Raw genomic sequence first — 15,916 nt, 5'->3', positions numbered from 1 at the left:
TTAAAGATATATTATTACATACAGACCATCTTAGGTTTTGTTGGAGCTGAGCAAATATATCCTGGCTCCCGCCCCATTTCATTGAGGGGCACTGCATGAATTAGAAGGCATAAAAAACCATAACACATATAAATATCTATTTCACAGGCATAGATTAGTGTATTGACACAATCAGAGTTTGTGTATACAGTATATACATTTTCTATAATTATACCCACACACACACGTCATTCAGACCATACATCTCTGTTGCTAAATTTTAGAGCACATATATATAGGCCAAGATTATTCGTGGTCTTTTGAGCAGGTGCATAATAAGTGGGGGAAGAGTCCCTCATTTGCATCCCACAGCAGGAGGTGGGAACAATGCTTTTATGCTCCTGAAGAACAAGAGCTCTTCAGAGTCATCCTTTCCAAAGACAATAAGGAAGGTCATAGGGCCAGACCCCGCTCCTCAACCAGCCTTGTTTTTTAATACTCTGACCAGCAGCCATGTTAATACTTTTACCAGCATAATTGTGCTTGTTTACCAACACAAGAGAAATCTAAATCTAATAGTCAAAACAGAGAACTGGAGGTCAAGGGAACTGGATTCTATTTCTGACTCTGTCACTGATGCACACTGTAACTTTCAGTGAGTCATTTAACCTGCCTGAACCCCAGTTTACCTAGCTGACAAATTGGAGTAATTAATCTTTCCTGACATTGTAAAGCACATTGAGATCCTTAGCTGAAAGGCATTACATCCATAAAGGTTTTGTCTTCATTGCCAAAAAAAAGGTGCGCATTTACCAGGTGATAACTAACACATGCTAGCTATCATGCTCTAAAATCATAGTGGAGACAAGTCTGTAATCTTTACCATAAAGTAGCTAGGTGAGGGAAACATAATGCGGTAAAAACTAGAGTGCCTTGTCTCGACTGGCATTTTATAACACGATAGCTAATGCATATTACATGTGGTCCTGAATAAGAATGGATTTAAGTGCATGCTTAAGTGTTTCTTGAATCAGGCCATAAATCTTTTTTTGAAAAGTGGAAAGAGGCTGCCGGCTTTTGTGGGGGGTTTACAGGATGTGTGTATAGACAAACTGCAAATTTCCCAAATTTTCCTATAAAACTCCAGATTAGCTGGTTTATTAAAACAGAAAAGTGACAAGCTGGCGACAGCCTACAGCAAGCATTACTGAAAGTCACTACTAACCACTTAAAGATAACTATTATAGCCTGTCTACTAGGAGGTATGGAAAATGAAAATAAACTGGCAGGAGAAGTGGCTGGAGCTGTAGGGAAGGTAAAGGAACAATTACACCACCTTCTCCTTATGGTGAATCAATAATCATTAATACATTTTTATGGTGAAGAAACTATAGTTGAGAGTCTTGTCAAAGTAAACCTAAGGGAATCTAAATTAAACTTACATTACCAAACTTTCTTCTGCTTAGCAGGCATACACTTGCATGTTGGACTGTCTCCCTGTTCTTGTCAGCATTAGTGTATTTATATGTTTAATAATCTGCCTTGAAATTAGTATTGGGGAAATTAAGTTTAGGTTTTGTAATGACCCAACCACTTTGTCATTACAAAACCTAAACTTAATGTCCCCAATACTAATTTCTCCCTACTGTTACTCACACCTTCTTGTCAACTGTCTGTAATGGGCCACTCTCTTACCGCTTCAAAAGTTATTTCTCCTCCCTTGGTATCCTGCTGTTAATTGATTTATCTCGTTAGACTGACTTAACACTTGTTAAAGCAACCCACATCCTTTCATGTATTTATACTTGCTCCTGTATCTTTTACTTCAGACATCTGATGAAGTGGGTTCTAGTCCACGAAAGCTTATGCCCAAATAAATTTGTTAGTCTCTAAGGGTATGTCTACACCCAGCCGCTAGTTCGGCGGCTGGGAATCGAAGTTCTGGGTTCGACTTATCGCGTCTTGTCTGGACGCGATAAGTCGAACCAGGAAGTGCTCGCCGTCGACTGCGGTACTCCAGCTGGATGAGAGGAGTACCGCGGAGTCGACGGGGGAGCCTGCCTGCCGCGTGTGGACCGAGGTAAGTTAGAACTAAGGTACTTCGAACTTCAGCTACGTTATTCACGTAGCTGAAGTTGCGTACCTTAGTTCGATTTGGGGGTTTAGTGTAGACCAAGCCTTAGGTGCCACAAGAACTCCTCGGTTTTTTTGCTGATACAGACTAACATGGCTACCACTGAAACTGGTCACCAGTTTTTAATAGTAACTTAAAGGGTGGGGGAACCTCTCCCCCAACCCTCAAATATTTTAAGGATTCCCTAAGGATTAAGAGTCAATTGTCCTATCCATTCTATAGGTGGAAGGGACCCAAAAAGATGTGGAATGGAAGTGTGCCACCTTCATGGCATTAGCTGCTCCTTCTCCACATACATCTCTCCCTGGCCCCCAACACAAACATATGCCTCAGTAGATATCAGACACTGCAGAAAGGAAGGGGTGGGCTACAGGCAAGTTTGGGGGATAGTAATTTTCCACAGCATTATCTCCCCCACACCCCACAAACCCAAGGGATTTCCTGAGTAAATTAATGTTGACTCTGTCAGCACTAACTTACTCACTCAGGTTTTCCCTCAGCGATGTGAGCAAACCCTCCCAAGGAGGGAGACATTTCAGAGAAGCAGGTGGTGGAGAAGCTCTTGGCAGCATGATGTCTAAGAGTCATGCTTGCTAAAGAACTGGAAGGCGTCAAGAGGAACTGGAAGGCACTGCAGGGTCACAGGGCCTCCCTGTGGATAGCCCTAGCCTCCAACAAAGCCCCCAAAATCCACACAGACTTTAGAGGGAGCTGCAAGTTCTCTGACCAACTCACTCTGCCAGATCCATAGGGAAGGGATAGAGAAACTCTGCTCCCATGCATGACAGAATAAGGAGGCAATTCTGCAAGTAAAACTCGCAGTGTCCAGATGTCAAATCTCACCGGGGATGGTGGTGGTAATGTTTTAGCATTAAAACAGTAATGTATATGGATTCTTAAACTGTAGGGAAAAGTTCACAGGTCCACGTTGTTTCTGCAGAGGGGTTGATCAAATAAAAACTCCTCTGGGGCTTTGTCAACACAAGCTTTTTATTTATATTTTTGGGGCAGGAGAAGTAGATAGTTTGAATCAGTGAGATTACACAAATTGCAGTGGGAGACTGAGAACTGAATCCCATTTTTAAAAGCATTTAAAAGCCTTTTCTTTTTAGTATTTATTATTAGTCAACAAAAGCAACACAGGATATCACTGTAACAAAACACAGTGGCAAGATTATAAAAAGGCACACCTCCAAGAAATTATTATAAATAATTCCCTCATGGCTTCCTCTCCTAATCCCTCCCCTGTGTATACAAAGTAAAGCAGTCTGAATGCCTGCAAGAGCTGAAGACATGTATTAGGTATTGCAGTACATACTGTACACTTGAACCAGTCATTGTTACGAGTTTTCTCATATATACTGTGCTGTCACTTGAAAAGTGTGATGGATGGGAAACTGGATGGCTCAAGGAATTAGTAATAGGATACAAAGCATTTCACCTCTAGGTCACCAGTTCGAATTCAGTCCAGGTTGGTAGTGACCAAAGGTTGTTACCATCTGACAGCTGTTCGGCGGCTGATGTAAAATGAGTTGATGGTCTCTGCACAGTTCCTAGTAGACAGGTGCTCACATCACAAAAAAAACCATACCATAATTAGCACCCTGTTTGGCTTCCGCAGCAAAGAGGCTGTAGAGTGAATGGACATAAAGACTAAATCACCCTCCAAGTTAGGGCTCAGGCACATTGGCAGGGCAGTTGGGAAGCCTACACCACCAGCATATAGGCTCTGCGGGTATGCAGTTTGCAATGTTGTCAATCCAGCCCCTTTCACAAAACTCAAAGTCCTTTTCAATTAAAAAATAAATAGGTTGGCCAAAACAAAGTCTGCAGTGTCCTAACTGCATCCACCATGACGTAGCCACCATTTTAGATTCCTGCACATTCATATACTTTAAGATTTAAGATTGTTATAGATTTCATGTGCTTCTTTGAGGATTGCAGGTATGAAGATTACAAACCTTCAAACACAACTGCAGAAGACTTGCTCCTCGGAGGAAAAATTCCAAATCAAAGGGCCTGATTCTCCATTTGTTGCACCTCATTTGAGTCTAATCCAAAGCCCACTGAAATCAATGGAAAGACTCCTATTGATTTCAATGGGCTTTGGATCAAATCAATAGTCATATAAAATACACTTTAACTACAAAGTGCAAGGCACTGGAGAAGCAGCCCCCACCCTGTGATGTAAGCTGTTTTGGGGCTCCTGAGTCCTGCACAGTGTTAAAACTACACCGTTAAACAAAAACAGTTAATAATGAAGTAGTAAACTGGAAAATTTTGAAGACTAAAAGCACAGTCAGCTGTAACTACACACATAGGAATTCAAAGTGCCTGACCTGATTCACTACAGCATTACTCTAGATCAGCAGTTCTCAAACTGTGGGTAGGGACCAAAGTGGGTCACGACCCTGTTTTAATGGAGTCGCCACGGCTGGCTTAGACTTGCTAGGGCCTGGGGTGGAAACCAAAGCCTGAGCCCCACCACCTGGGGCCAAAGCCGAAGCCTGAGGGCTTCAGGCCTGGACTACGGTGCTCAGGTTACAGACCCTCTGCCTGGGACTGAAGCCCTTGGGCTTTGGCTTTGTCCCCCCTCCCCTCCCCAGGCAACGGGGCTTAGGTGGGCTCAGGCTTCAGTCCCCCCTCCTGGTGTCGTGTAGTAATTTTTGTTGTCAGAAGGGGGGTCGCGGTGCAATGAAGTTTGAGAACCGCTGCTCTAGATTTATGACAGAACTTCATTGATAACAATTCTAATTTTCCCTTCTGAGAAAATATTACATTTTAAATATCCAAAACACCCAAACCTACTAAGTTATGAGCCAATTCTCAACCACAATTCCCCTGTATTCTTTAAAACTTCTAGTTTAGAGGCCTAATTTTCCACTCTTATGCTCCAATTTCACATCATCACCACAAACTAGCATCTAAATTAATCCTATCAACTGAGGAAAAGGACCTGAGCATTACTGTGGATTGCTCAATGAAGATCTCTGCTCAGTGTGCAGCTGCAATTAAAAAGCAAACAAAATTAGAGGATGCACAAGGAATGGTATGGAGAATAATACAGAATATATAATACAATAGAACCCCATTTATCCGACCCTCCCTTAACCAGCTCTCCGCATTTACCGAACAACCAGGACTCCAGGGCTAGAAGCAGGTGATCTCTCTTGCCTCTGTTAGATGGTGCTACAGCATCACATTGTCCCATTCTCTGGTTTATCCGGAGTTTTGATTATCTGATCTAGCCCTGTTAATTAGACCAGATAAATGGGGTTCTACTGTATCATTATATAAATAATGGTTCATCCCCATCTCAAAAAAGATATTGCAGAATTAGAGTGTGCTAATGAGACAAACAACAAAATAATCAGAAGTACTGAAAAATTCTTATATTAAGAGAGACTTGAAAGGTTGGAATTGTTCACTTTAGAAAGGAGACAAGAAGGGAAATGATGAAAATATACAAAATAATGAATGGTACAGAGAAGGTACATGCATAACTTTTATTCATGAATTTTTATGATACGAGAAATAAGGGACATTCCATGAAATTGAAAATAGCAAATTCAAAACTCATAAAAAGAAATACTTTTTCTACACAGAGCACAATTTGACTGTGGAACTCATTGCCACATGATGTCACTGAGGCCAAGAACTCACCAAGATTCAAAAAGGAATTGGACACTGATATGGATAACAAGAATATCCAGAGTTATAATAGTTAATATGCTTTAATAAATGTTTTGGAAAGGAGACAAAAATACTTCAAGGCTTAAGACAATCTCTAACTACTACAGTTTAGGACTACACTTGCATGAGGGGCAGATTATTCCACATCTGCCTACTGAGAGGTTTCTTGCACCATCCCTTGAAGTATCTGATACTGACCATGGTCAGTAACAAGACACTGGAGAGATAGGAACTGCCATACTCGATTAGACCTATGACAGATCTTTTTATAGCTGAATGTGGAAATACAAATTGTAGTGGGGTGCATGTCCCCGAGACAAGTGCAAATTTTAACCTTTGGAGGGAAAAAAAGCCAACAGATCCTTAATTTGTGAAACCTGAATTTCCCCGTACCATAAATGATATTGATCCCTGGGCAAAGGGGCCAGCACAAGACCTATCCAACACTTAAGCCCTATTTTGTGCACTGATGTGGGAGTTTCAAGTGGTCCATGGGCCTTGTGCTGGTCATCTGCCCAGGGGTGAATTTCACCCCAGTAGAATGTATGACAAACATATTGAGCTGTTTCAGTTTGTACAAAGATAAAATTACTTACTGGGTTCCACTATCATTTTTGCCTTCTCCAACCAAGTTTTTTTCCTTCAGCAGAAAATAACACTAGATTTATATAGTGTGTTTAGGGGTTAAATCTTAGAGAATTTGACCTGAGCAATGCATTTTGCTTCAATATCAATTTGAATTCCATTTTATTAAAAGGTTCAAGTTTGTGCTTTACAGTTCTCAGTTACCACATTGCTCATCTTTTTGGGGGGCAAAGACTCTGGATGTGCTAACCAAGTTAACTTCACACAATTCAACTCATTTAACATACAAGGGAAAGTATTCTTATTTAGGATTATTTTATCTAGCCCTCTGCCAAGAGTTGAACACGTACTACATAAGATTCTGTGTAACTTAAGCAAGACTCATATACAGGAATAGCCAATACACAGCTTTAAGATATGACAAGATATTGTTTCCTATTGATTGGGTTATTTGATATTTATTTTTTTACCCTACAAAAATACAAAGTTTGAAACAATTAAAATAAAGCTTGAAACAATTTAAGATGGCTGAAATGCTTGTATCATCCTAGCTCTCTGACTCAGACTAGGAAATCAAGCTTTAGTTAAGGTTTTCTTTTGAACAGGAGTACACACTTGGTAATAATGGAGAAATACAATCAGCCTTAAATAACTTATATAGAAAAGAGCAAAGAAATAAGAATGACAGAAATAGTGGACATATTTGCTTTGCAAAAATGTAATTGTGCCACTCAATTCATTTAAATTTACTTATCAACTCACAATTTTTGTCCATATACTTATTATCACGTACAGTACTGCACTAACCTCCTACGTGCAGAAAAAATGAAAGAAGGGACTATGAGGATGGACAGTAAAAAATTAAGACAACATTTGGTCAACAATATTTGTGTCAAAGTATCACAGAGCTCACAGCCAAACAAAGATGTATCGCCATACATGTTCCAGAAAAGACACACTCCAAAATAGGCTAGGCTTGGAACTTTTAGGGAAAAAGCTTTTGAATACTGCATATTAAAGACACAGAGCTCAACTGTCCCCCATACTGGTTTTCCTCACACAGGGACTGGGAAGTTCTGGCCATACCCGAGACTGGGGCAACAATCTGTGCTCGATGTAGGACTTTGGGGGGGACAGGTCTAGAATGACACAGGTGGTAATATCCTAGCTTCGAGCTCCCCCAACCCTAGGGGTTGCCAAGTGATAATTCAGCCCTGCCTCAGATTAAAGCAACCATAAATCTTCTCTACTGTACAATGGCAGTAAATAGGATTTTACATCAGCAGAAAACCACAGTGCAGTGCACTCAAACCACACTTTTCCCCTTCCCTGACATGCCCCTGATGCTAGTCGAGGGGCCCAGGAGGGAGTGAAGCAGAGTTGTCAATGTCAGAAATGGTGTACAGCTAACTATGCCAATGCAGTTTGGTGATCTTTAAGGTTCATATTGGGAATCTCATCCCACCTATCTTAGAAACACCGATCACGCTGGTATTACTTGGGGAGTTTCTATCTGATTATTCCGTTAAAGGAGGTTTAATCCTGAAACCCATTGAGCTACCAAGATCTGCCGGGGTCTAAAACCATAAATCCCTTTATCCCTGAATTAGCTTCTAGTCCCATGGCAGCAGCTGCAACTGCCGTGCTGGGTGCTGCCTCCAACCCCTCTTTGGAGGACAGTGGTTCATTGCAGGACCTGTGAGAAATGATAGCTCATAATCATTCCAAGATGCTGTATCTGAAATTGTCAGTACTTCTACAGTAACTTTAGCAACCTAAAACACATCTCTACCATTTGTGGACCGATCTAGATGGCTGGAATGGAACTATTCATTGTGACCCACATGGAAATTTTATGTATCGTCTTCCTTTCCACATGTTAAGGAATTTCACAAACAGTAGATCAAAGTGCATGCAAATGCTCATATTTACTAGTGATTTAGCTAGTGGCTACAGATTTTAAACAGCAAAGGATTTGGAGTTGTTGTAGCTGCTGTGGCAATGAGAAAGTTCCAATTCCAGGGGACAACCATCTTTATAGTGCAAAATATACCAGGAGTTTACAGGTGGCTGTAATATGGCAAATCGGACTGAAAAGTCTGACACTGTTTAAACAAGAGTAGCTAACTCTGGAATGTGCCTGGTTCTCCATCAGGTAATGTCAACTTTAAATAAACTCTCAGAATACTCTTGTAAATTATTTCTATTTGGCTGTCTCATTCAATATGCTCTCAAGGAACACGGTGATGAAAGAAGAAAAAATACCTCTTTCTAACATACCCATACTGGCAAGAGGATCAACATTATCAGTATTCAAAGAATGTCTTGGCAGAATAAACCTTCATAAAAAGAAGGAGCACTAGTTGATCCAAGCTGTCAAAACAGCAATCGTACTTCAAGGGTTGATTTGCAAAGTGATTCAATATTTACTGTTAATGCAAACAAAACATTTTTAGCAGACACAAAAGCAACCAAGCATTTCCTATTTCAGAAATTCATTGATAAAATATACTCAGTGAGAGTGAGAAAACAAAGTGTAGTTTTCTAGAAATTAATCCAAAAAGCATGAAGAGCTGTTGTTGATTCTTCATACAGAATTTTAAATTTTCTTTTTTTTATATAACAAATGGGTATGACAAGCAAGTGGACTGCATAACAGCAAGACAAATTTCTAGCAACTTCAGTCAGAAGGAGCATGACAGCCACTGTTTAGTAAATCAAGTGGTAGAAATGGAGCAGAATACAGTATGTTCTGAAGACAATGGCCAAATGTTTTAAACCTAAGGACCAAAAGATATAAAATCTTTAGATAGGCAACTGAATAGGAGTCCTGATTTTCAGAGATGCTGAGCACTTGGTAGACCCTATTAACTTCACGGGGCTCAATGGATTTAAATGCCTAACCTCAGACTTGCACATGTGAAAGACTTGGCCTATGAACGAGCTCTTTGCACAGGTACAGTACATCCTTTCCCAGGTAAAAGTTATGTTTTTTCACTCTCCTTTCATTCTTTAGCCAGTCCTAGCCTTTGGCCAAAGGCTCCCCTTCATCTGTACAGCTTTTGCCACTTAGGGCTTGTCTACACAGTGTGTTAATCCGCACCACAAGGATGTAAATTCTACAGAGCACCAGTGTGTCGTGCACTGACTAGCCTATGTGGACCCTGCTGCAGCGCCGCCCAGAGGATTCCGGGGGCCTGGGGTCTTCGGCGGCGGGGGGTCCCCGCTGCCGAAGACCCGGCACTTCGGCTGCGGGTCCCGGGGCGGAAGGACCCCCCACCGCGGGTCTTTGGGGCACTTCGGCGCAGGTCCCGGAGCGGAGGGACCCCCCGCTGCCGAATTGCCGCCGAAGACCCGGAGCGGAAGAAGCTCTGGGCGCCCGGTCCCCGTGAGAGTTTTCCAGGGCCCCCGGAGCGAGTGAAGGACCCTGCTCCAGGGGCCCCGAAAAACTCTCGTGGGGGCCCCTGTGGGGCCCGGGGCAAATTGCCCCACTTGCCCCCCCACCCCCTGGGTGGCCCTGCCCTGCTGGCACACACTAAAAGTTCCTTAGTGCATGGTTAACGTGGTACTGTTTGAAGGGTCCACACTTTTACCTGGGAAAGGATGGGAAACCAGAATTTACACCTCTTTGATGCGAACTAATACACCATGTAGACTATCCCTCATTGTCAAGGTCCCTATTATGCAGTATATTAAACTATCCTGACTGCATTCCCAACTGTCAACCTTCTCTACTTCTCTTTCTCCCCCATTCCCTCAAATTCTCAACCATTGCTTTCTGTTCAGTCTCTTCTTTTAAAAAAGCAACAAAAATAACCCCCTGAAAGAGCCCAGTCCTCAGAGCTGATTTGGCTGCTCTTTATGCCCAACAGACAGCCACAGGTGTCTCAAGCTACCTATCCACACATGCGAATGAACATGCAAACCACACATGCGAATGAACATGCAAACCACCAAAAAAACTATAGCACTTTCTGCTTTGGAACCTGAGCTCCTTCCTGATGTCTGTTTTCTTCCACAGCAGCACAAGGTATTGGCACAGCCCCACAATGCAGGATTCTAGCAACTCCTTTGAATGATTATATATAACCACTTATTTATTTAACAGGTGGTTTTAGTCATAAATCCATGTACTCCATGAGAAATGTTGTTATCCCAAGCTTACCACAAAATACTTTGGAAAATGCTATGTTAGAGTACACTTCTAGCACACAGTAGGACAGTAGGATCAGAATGAGGTAGACAGATCTATTGGTGTGGATTACTACAGCTTTGTGATAATGGTGTTCTTCAGCTTCTGAAGAAAGAAGACAAATAAGGTACTATTTAACAGTGCTATTGCTGTAAAAGGATAAGTATGTAGAATTGATGAAAGACATTACAAGTTAGAATTTAAGTAAAGAATGTTGAAGTACTTATAAAAACTAGAGTGAAACTAGAAAGAAGTTAAATCTATTTATCAAAGTATTTGCAGTTTGTATCTTCAAACAGATCTTAACAGTAGTAAAAATGGAGCAAAGGAAATGAATCCATACCCAGACCATTTAAACACATTAATAGTTTTAAAACAATGAGAGATACCCCTTGGTTTGTGCCAAACCTTAGTTGGCTTATGGTTTTCCCAGCTCAGTAATAGCTAATGAGTGACCTCTTGTGTTGGAAAATCTCTGGGTTTCTTGGGTTTTTTTCTTTATTTTTATGTATTTTTTACAAAAATCAAGTGCTTGTGAAGATGAACAGCCCTAAAAAATAATGTCCTATCTTTATCCTCAAAGCAAATACAGCATGTAAGTAAGAGCAATACTGGTTTATTGTCCCATATTGCCCCGAATAGTGTGCTTGAATCCTGTTATGGAGTAATTTACCTCTGAAGATGAGACGATAATTCATTCTTCATGAGAGGCCAAGGTAATTCAGTGTTGGTATCTTTCCCAAAACTGCCAGAATGGTTGATAGTTCGATAGAGAAATTTGCTCACATGGAAACAGACTGAGATTTCCATTTGAAATAAGCACCAAGCACCCACTATACCAGAAGGCATCTTGGTCCCTACCACTTTTGGCCATAGTTCCACTATCCTGAACCATTACCAATCTACTGAACAATCTTATCCTCTAAGTTTCTTTGTTTCATAATGACAGGGAATCATTTTAATCCATATTAACAATGCAGTATTCTAAAAAGACTGGGTTTGAAGGAAAATCACACACATTATTATTCAAATTATATAGTATGTAAGGTAGAGATGTAGGAACCCATGAAAACGCCAATGTTGAGTATTCCCGATTCTTTACTGACAGGATCCTAGCGTTTCTCAGCATCAGCAAACTGCACTATCTGCCTCTCACTTTGCTACTATCCTCTGCCCGTTGTGATAAACTCAGGACAGACAGCTGCAAGGGTGGGGTAGAAAACAGTCCCAGAAGGGTAAAAGGCCCTCCTCCCTATGAACTGAGGAGGGGTGACTACAGGTCAATCAGGTTTAGCTGAGAAGGGGTTACCAGAGATCAATTAGGATCAGCTGAGAGAGTGTTCCCTGAGGTCAATTAGGACCAGCTGATTCCAACTAAGGGCATCCTGAGACCTTTTTAAACCCTTCCCTGTTGTGTGGGGGGGGGGGGGGGGGGGGAGAGGAGTCAAGCTGCCAGTAGGTGAGGAGCAGCAAGACAACAAGCCTCACCAGGAGGGAAGGCTGCATTCCCTGCCATAAGGGAGAAAAACAAGCAAAAAAGACTGGCTGAGAGAAGGAGCGGACTGCCCCTGTGCAGCCAAGAGGGACTGTTTTACCCCAGGCCCACCTCGCCAAGGCTAAAAACAGCTGAGGCTGGTGAGACCGAGAAGGTGCCTTGCCACACATGGTGTCAGGGGTGGGATGCTCTGAGTGAGACTTTGTGGCGAACCATCTCAGGGCAGGGTAAATCACCCCCAACGAGAAGAAAAAGAAATGGAGGATGTAGTGAAGGCACTGGTGCAGGCCACCGCGGCCCAAAAAGAGGCTGCCAGGGTTCAGATGGCTACCCAGAAGGAGTCAGTGTGAATACAGCAGGAGACAAATCAATTACTGATGAGCCAGGTGGCCCAGGATCGAGCCACCCTGCATGAGGTTGTGAACCAGCTAACAGCCCTGATCACCCTGATGCACGACCCCCATGGAACCCGGCCCCTGCGGGCCAGCAGCTACTTACAGAAGATGACGATGGATGACGATGTAGAGGCGTATCTCCTCGCGTTCAAGAGAATGGTCCTGCGGGAGGCTTGGCCCCAAGACCAGTGGGACAGCATCCTGGCTCCTTTTCTGTGTGCGGAGGCCCATGACATGAACACAGAAGCAGCTAGATTACCCTCAGCTGAAGGCAGAGATCCTGGTGAGGTCTGGCATGATGACAGCTATAAGGGCCCAGCGATTCCACGAGTGGAAATACCGGGACAGCAAAGCACCGAGGTCCCTGATCCACCTAACTTGAAAGTGGCTGCGCCCCGAGACCCATGGCCCGGAGAAAACTGTGGCAATCATAGTTTTGGACAGGTACATGAGAGGGCTACCACCGGACATACGAGGATGGGTCAGTCAAAATGATCCCTCCTCCTATGATGAGCTGGTTGCCCTCGTAGAGACACACCTGGCAACCCAAGCACTTTCTCGGACCACCGGAGAAGGAATGCGCCAGAATAGGAGGCACCTACTGACATTACTGCATTTTAATCCCATGAGCTTTACAGAGTCATCAAAGCTAAGACTGGATTCTGTTCTTTCTTGTCCATCAGCAAAAACTGGTTAGAAAGTTCAAATCATTTACATCTATCAAAACCCACTGCAGGCTAGTGCGAATGCAGAAGTGCTCTTGAAGACATAATATAAAGAGTTGCAGAGGTTTAAATGAGGCCTGCAGAACCTCCATTACTGGTATGATGCACCAAATGGAAAGAACTGAACTGGACTCTTAGAACACAGGGTGCTTTTGCAGGGTTGGCAGCAAGAAAAAGACTATCTTTTTACTTGTCAACTGAGCACATCTGATGTAGAAAACAATAAGCAACAATATGGAACCCACCATTCCATTTTTACAGTCAGTTTTCAGAGCAGAACAACATTTCAAGTATTGTTAAAGAAACCAAACAATTTTGGAATTATTCACAAGAACCACGCATCTCACATAAGTCACCAGATCGTAAAAGCATTCAGCACTGCTGGTATTTAAAATTATTTTTTTTGTTTTTTAAAGTGAGAGATGCCAAGACATAGTAGGAATAGTCAGCTCCCCACTCAAAAAGACAACTTTGTGCTGGAGATATCACAACAGCCAAGGAGCCAGCCCAGGGACAGAAGTCTTCTTTTGGTTAAACAATATTGCAGTTTGTTTAAAAAGATGTTTATTTGATATCTCTTTAAAATAAGGTTTAAAATGAAGGTATTTTAGTGATGTGAGAAGTGAGAGAGAAAAATAAGAACGTTTTATAAAGGCACAATATTGTTTAAAAAGAATAAAATTAAATGAAAAAAAAATTATTGTGCCCTCATGACATGCTTCTGTGTTGGGCAGTTTTCTATGATGGCTGCAATTTCACTAGCAGAGGGAAGCAGAGAGGAAAAACAGAAGAGACAACAATACAATTAACGTGTTGGGGGGAGAGGGGAAGGAGGAGGACTAAAGTCCAGAGACATTTTCTGCTTCAGTATCCAGAATTACAGAGGAGTACAAGAAAGAGATTCTTGATCAAGGTATCTGTGAGGATAACAGACTTTGTATTAAAACACAATGGAGAAAAACATGGCATAATTTGAGGAGAAAAGAAAGAGAAGGCAGAAAAAGAATCAAGACACGTAATAATCAGCAACTAAATCAGAATGGGATTAAAATAGACACAGAGGATAAAAGCACCCCTGTGAAGCCCTATCCTAGAAAGATACTCCATGTGTTCTATCACTCTCAATGTTCTGTCTTTAGAACTTCAGCAACACTTTTATTGTTTGTCATACCAAAGTAGTTTTTAATCTGAAGCAGAGAGCATGTGGGGAGTAGGTCCCACTAAGAAGCTGATTGTGATCCACAGCAAGAATGGAGGGTCAAGAACTTACAGTAAACAAGGTATGTTTTAAAATGACAAATGTGCTACGTCTCTTTACTCTGAATACCTGAGGTCATTCAGCACATAATTCTAAAGCCTTGAGTTCAGTAAGTGTTTGCAGCTTATTTTTCATTCTTTTTCACAACTATTAGAGTGCCAAGAAATTGGACAGTTTAATTGTTTCAACTAGGCATAGTTATTGTTGCTCTAAATCAATGTCATCAAAGTTGTTTTTTAGAGACGGCTGAATACAATTTTCCTTTAAAGTCTGTGGACCCAGGTATAGGGTTGCCAGGTTTTCAACTGGAATGCCCCATTGAAAAGGGACCCTAGTGGCTTCGGTCAACACTGCTGACCGGGCCGTTAAAAATCCGTTTGGCCGCCTGCAGCGGGACAGGCAGGCTGCCTGATCAGGTCCACGTGGCTTCTTGAAGCAGATGGCATGTCCCTCTGGCTCCTAGGTGCAGGGGCGGCCACGGGGACTCCACACACTGCCCCCGCCCCGAGCGCCAGCTCTACAGTGCCCAATGGCCAGGAACCCCAGCCCGGAGCCCGCTCCTGTATCCTGAACCCCTAATTTCTGGCCCCACTCCAGAGCCCGCACTCCCAGCCCAGAGCCCATACTCCCTCCCATACCCCAATCCCTTGCCCCAGCCCGGAGCCGCCTCCCATACTCCAAATGTCTCGGCCCCACTCCGCAACCTCTCCTGTAGCCCAAACGCCTCATACCCGGTCCCACCCAAGAGCCTGCACCCCGAGCCGGAGTCTTCATCCCTTCCTACACCCCAACCCCTGCTCCAGCCTGGTGAAAATGAGCGAGTGAATGAGGGTGGGGGATGGAGTGAGATGGGGCGTGGCCTCATAGAAGGGGCTGGACATAGGGCGTAGCCTCAGGGAAGGGGTGGGGCAAGGCAAGGTTTGGTTTTCTGCAAATAGAAAGTAGGCAACCCTACCTGGGTATAAGTTTGAGATTTTGCAATCCACAGCAGAACTATCATTGATCGCAATGAAAGATTTACACTAAATTGCATTTATGGAGTACCTTAACTTTTAGTTATTATTTATTCAGTATTTTATTGTCAAATACGTAAGATCACTTGTCATTTCCAGTGACAGTGTGAACATGAAAGATTTTTTAAAATATTCTAATTGATAGAAATAAAAAATTGAAATAAATGGTGCAGTGAATTGAAATAATGCTTTAACTCTCAGATTGCAACATAAGAAATTACTCAACCACCATAGAGAGAAATTTTTTTTTTAAATGGAAAAAGAATCGCTTTGGTGGAATCTTTTTGGCCATTAGGTGTCACTCTTTACTTTCTGTGGTAGCATGGAAGTTTATGGGCCTAATTTTCCTCTCACTTACGCCAGTGTAAATCAGTAGCAGTTCCAATAAAGTTAGTTTAATAGAGTTAAACTAGTATAACTGAGAGGAGAATCAGGTCCAAAGTACCA

General features: G+C 42.5%; 1 protein-coding gene across 1 annotated transcript in view; it reads right to left on the bottom strand.

The window, feature by feature from the left end:
- PMS1 (PMS1 homolog 1, mismatch repair system component) overlaps positions 1-15,916 on the bottom strand; it is a 91,258-nt gene that overhangs the window by 48,445 nt on the left and 26,897 nt on the right. The window lies entirely within an intron of this gene.

Source organism: Emys orbicularis, chromosome 11 (assembly GCF_028017835.1).
Source record: "Emys orbicularis isolate rEmyOrb1 chromosome 11, rEmyOrb1.hap1, whole genome shotgun sequence".
NCBI classification, from domain to species: Eukaryota; Metazoa; Chordata; order Testudines; family Emydidae; genus Emys; species Emys orbicularis.
This window is presented reverse-complemented; position numbering and strand designations above follow the sequence as displayed.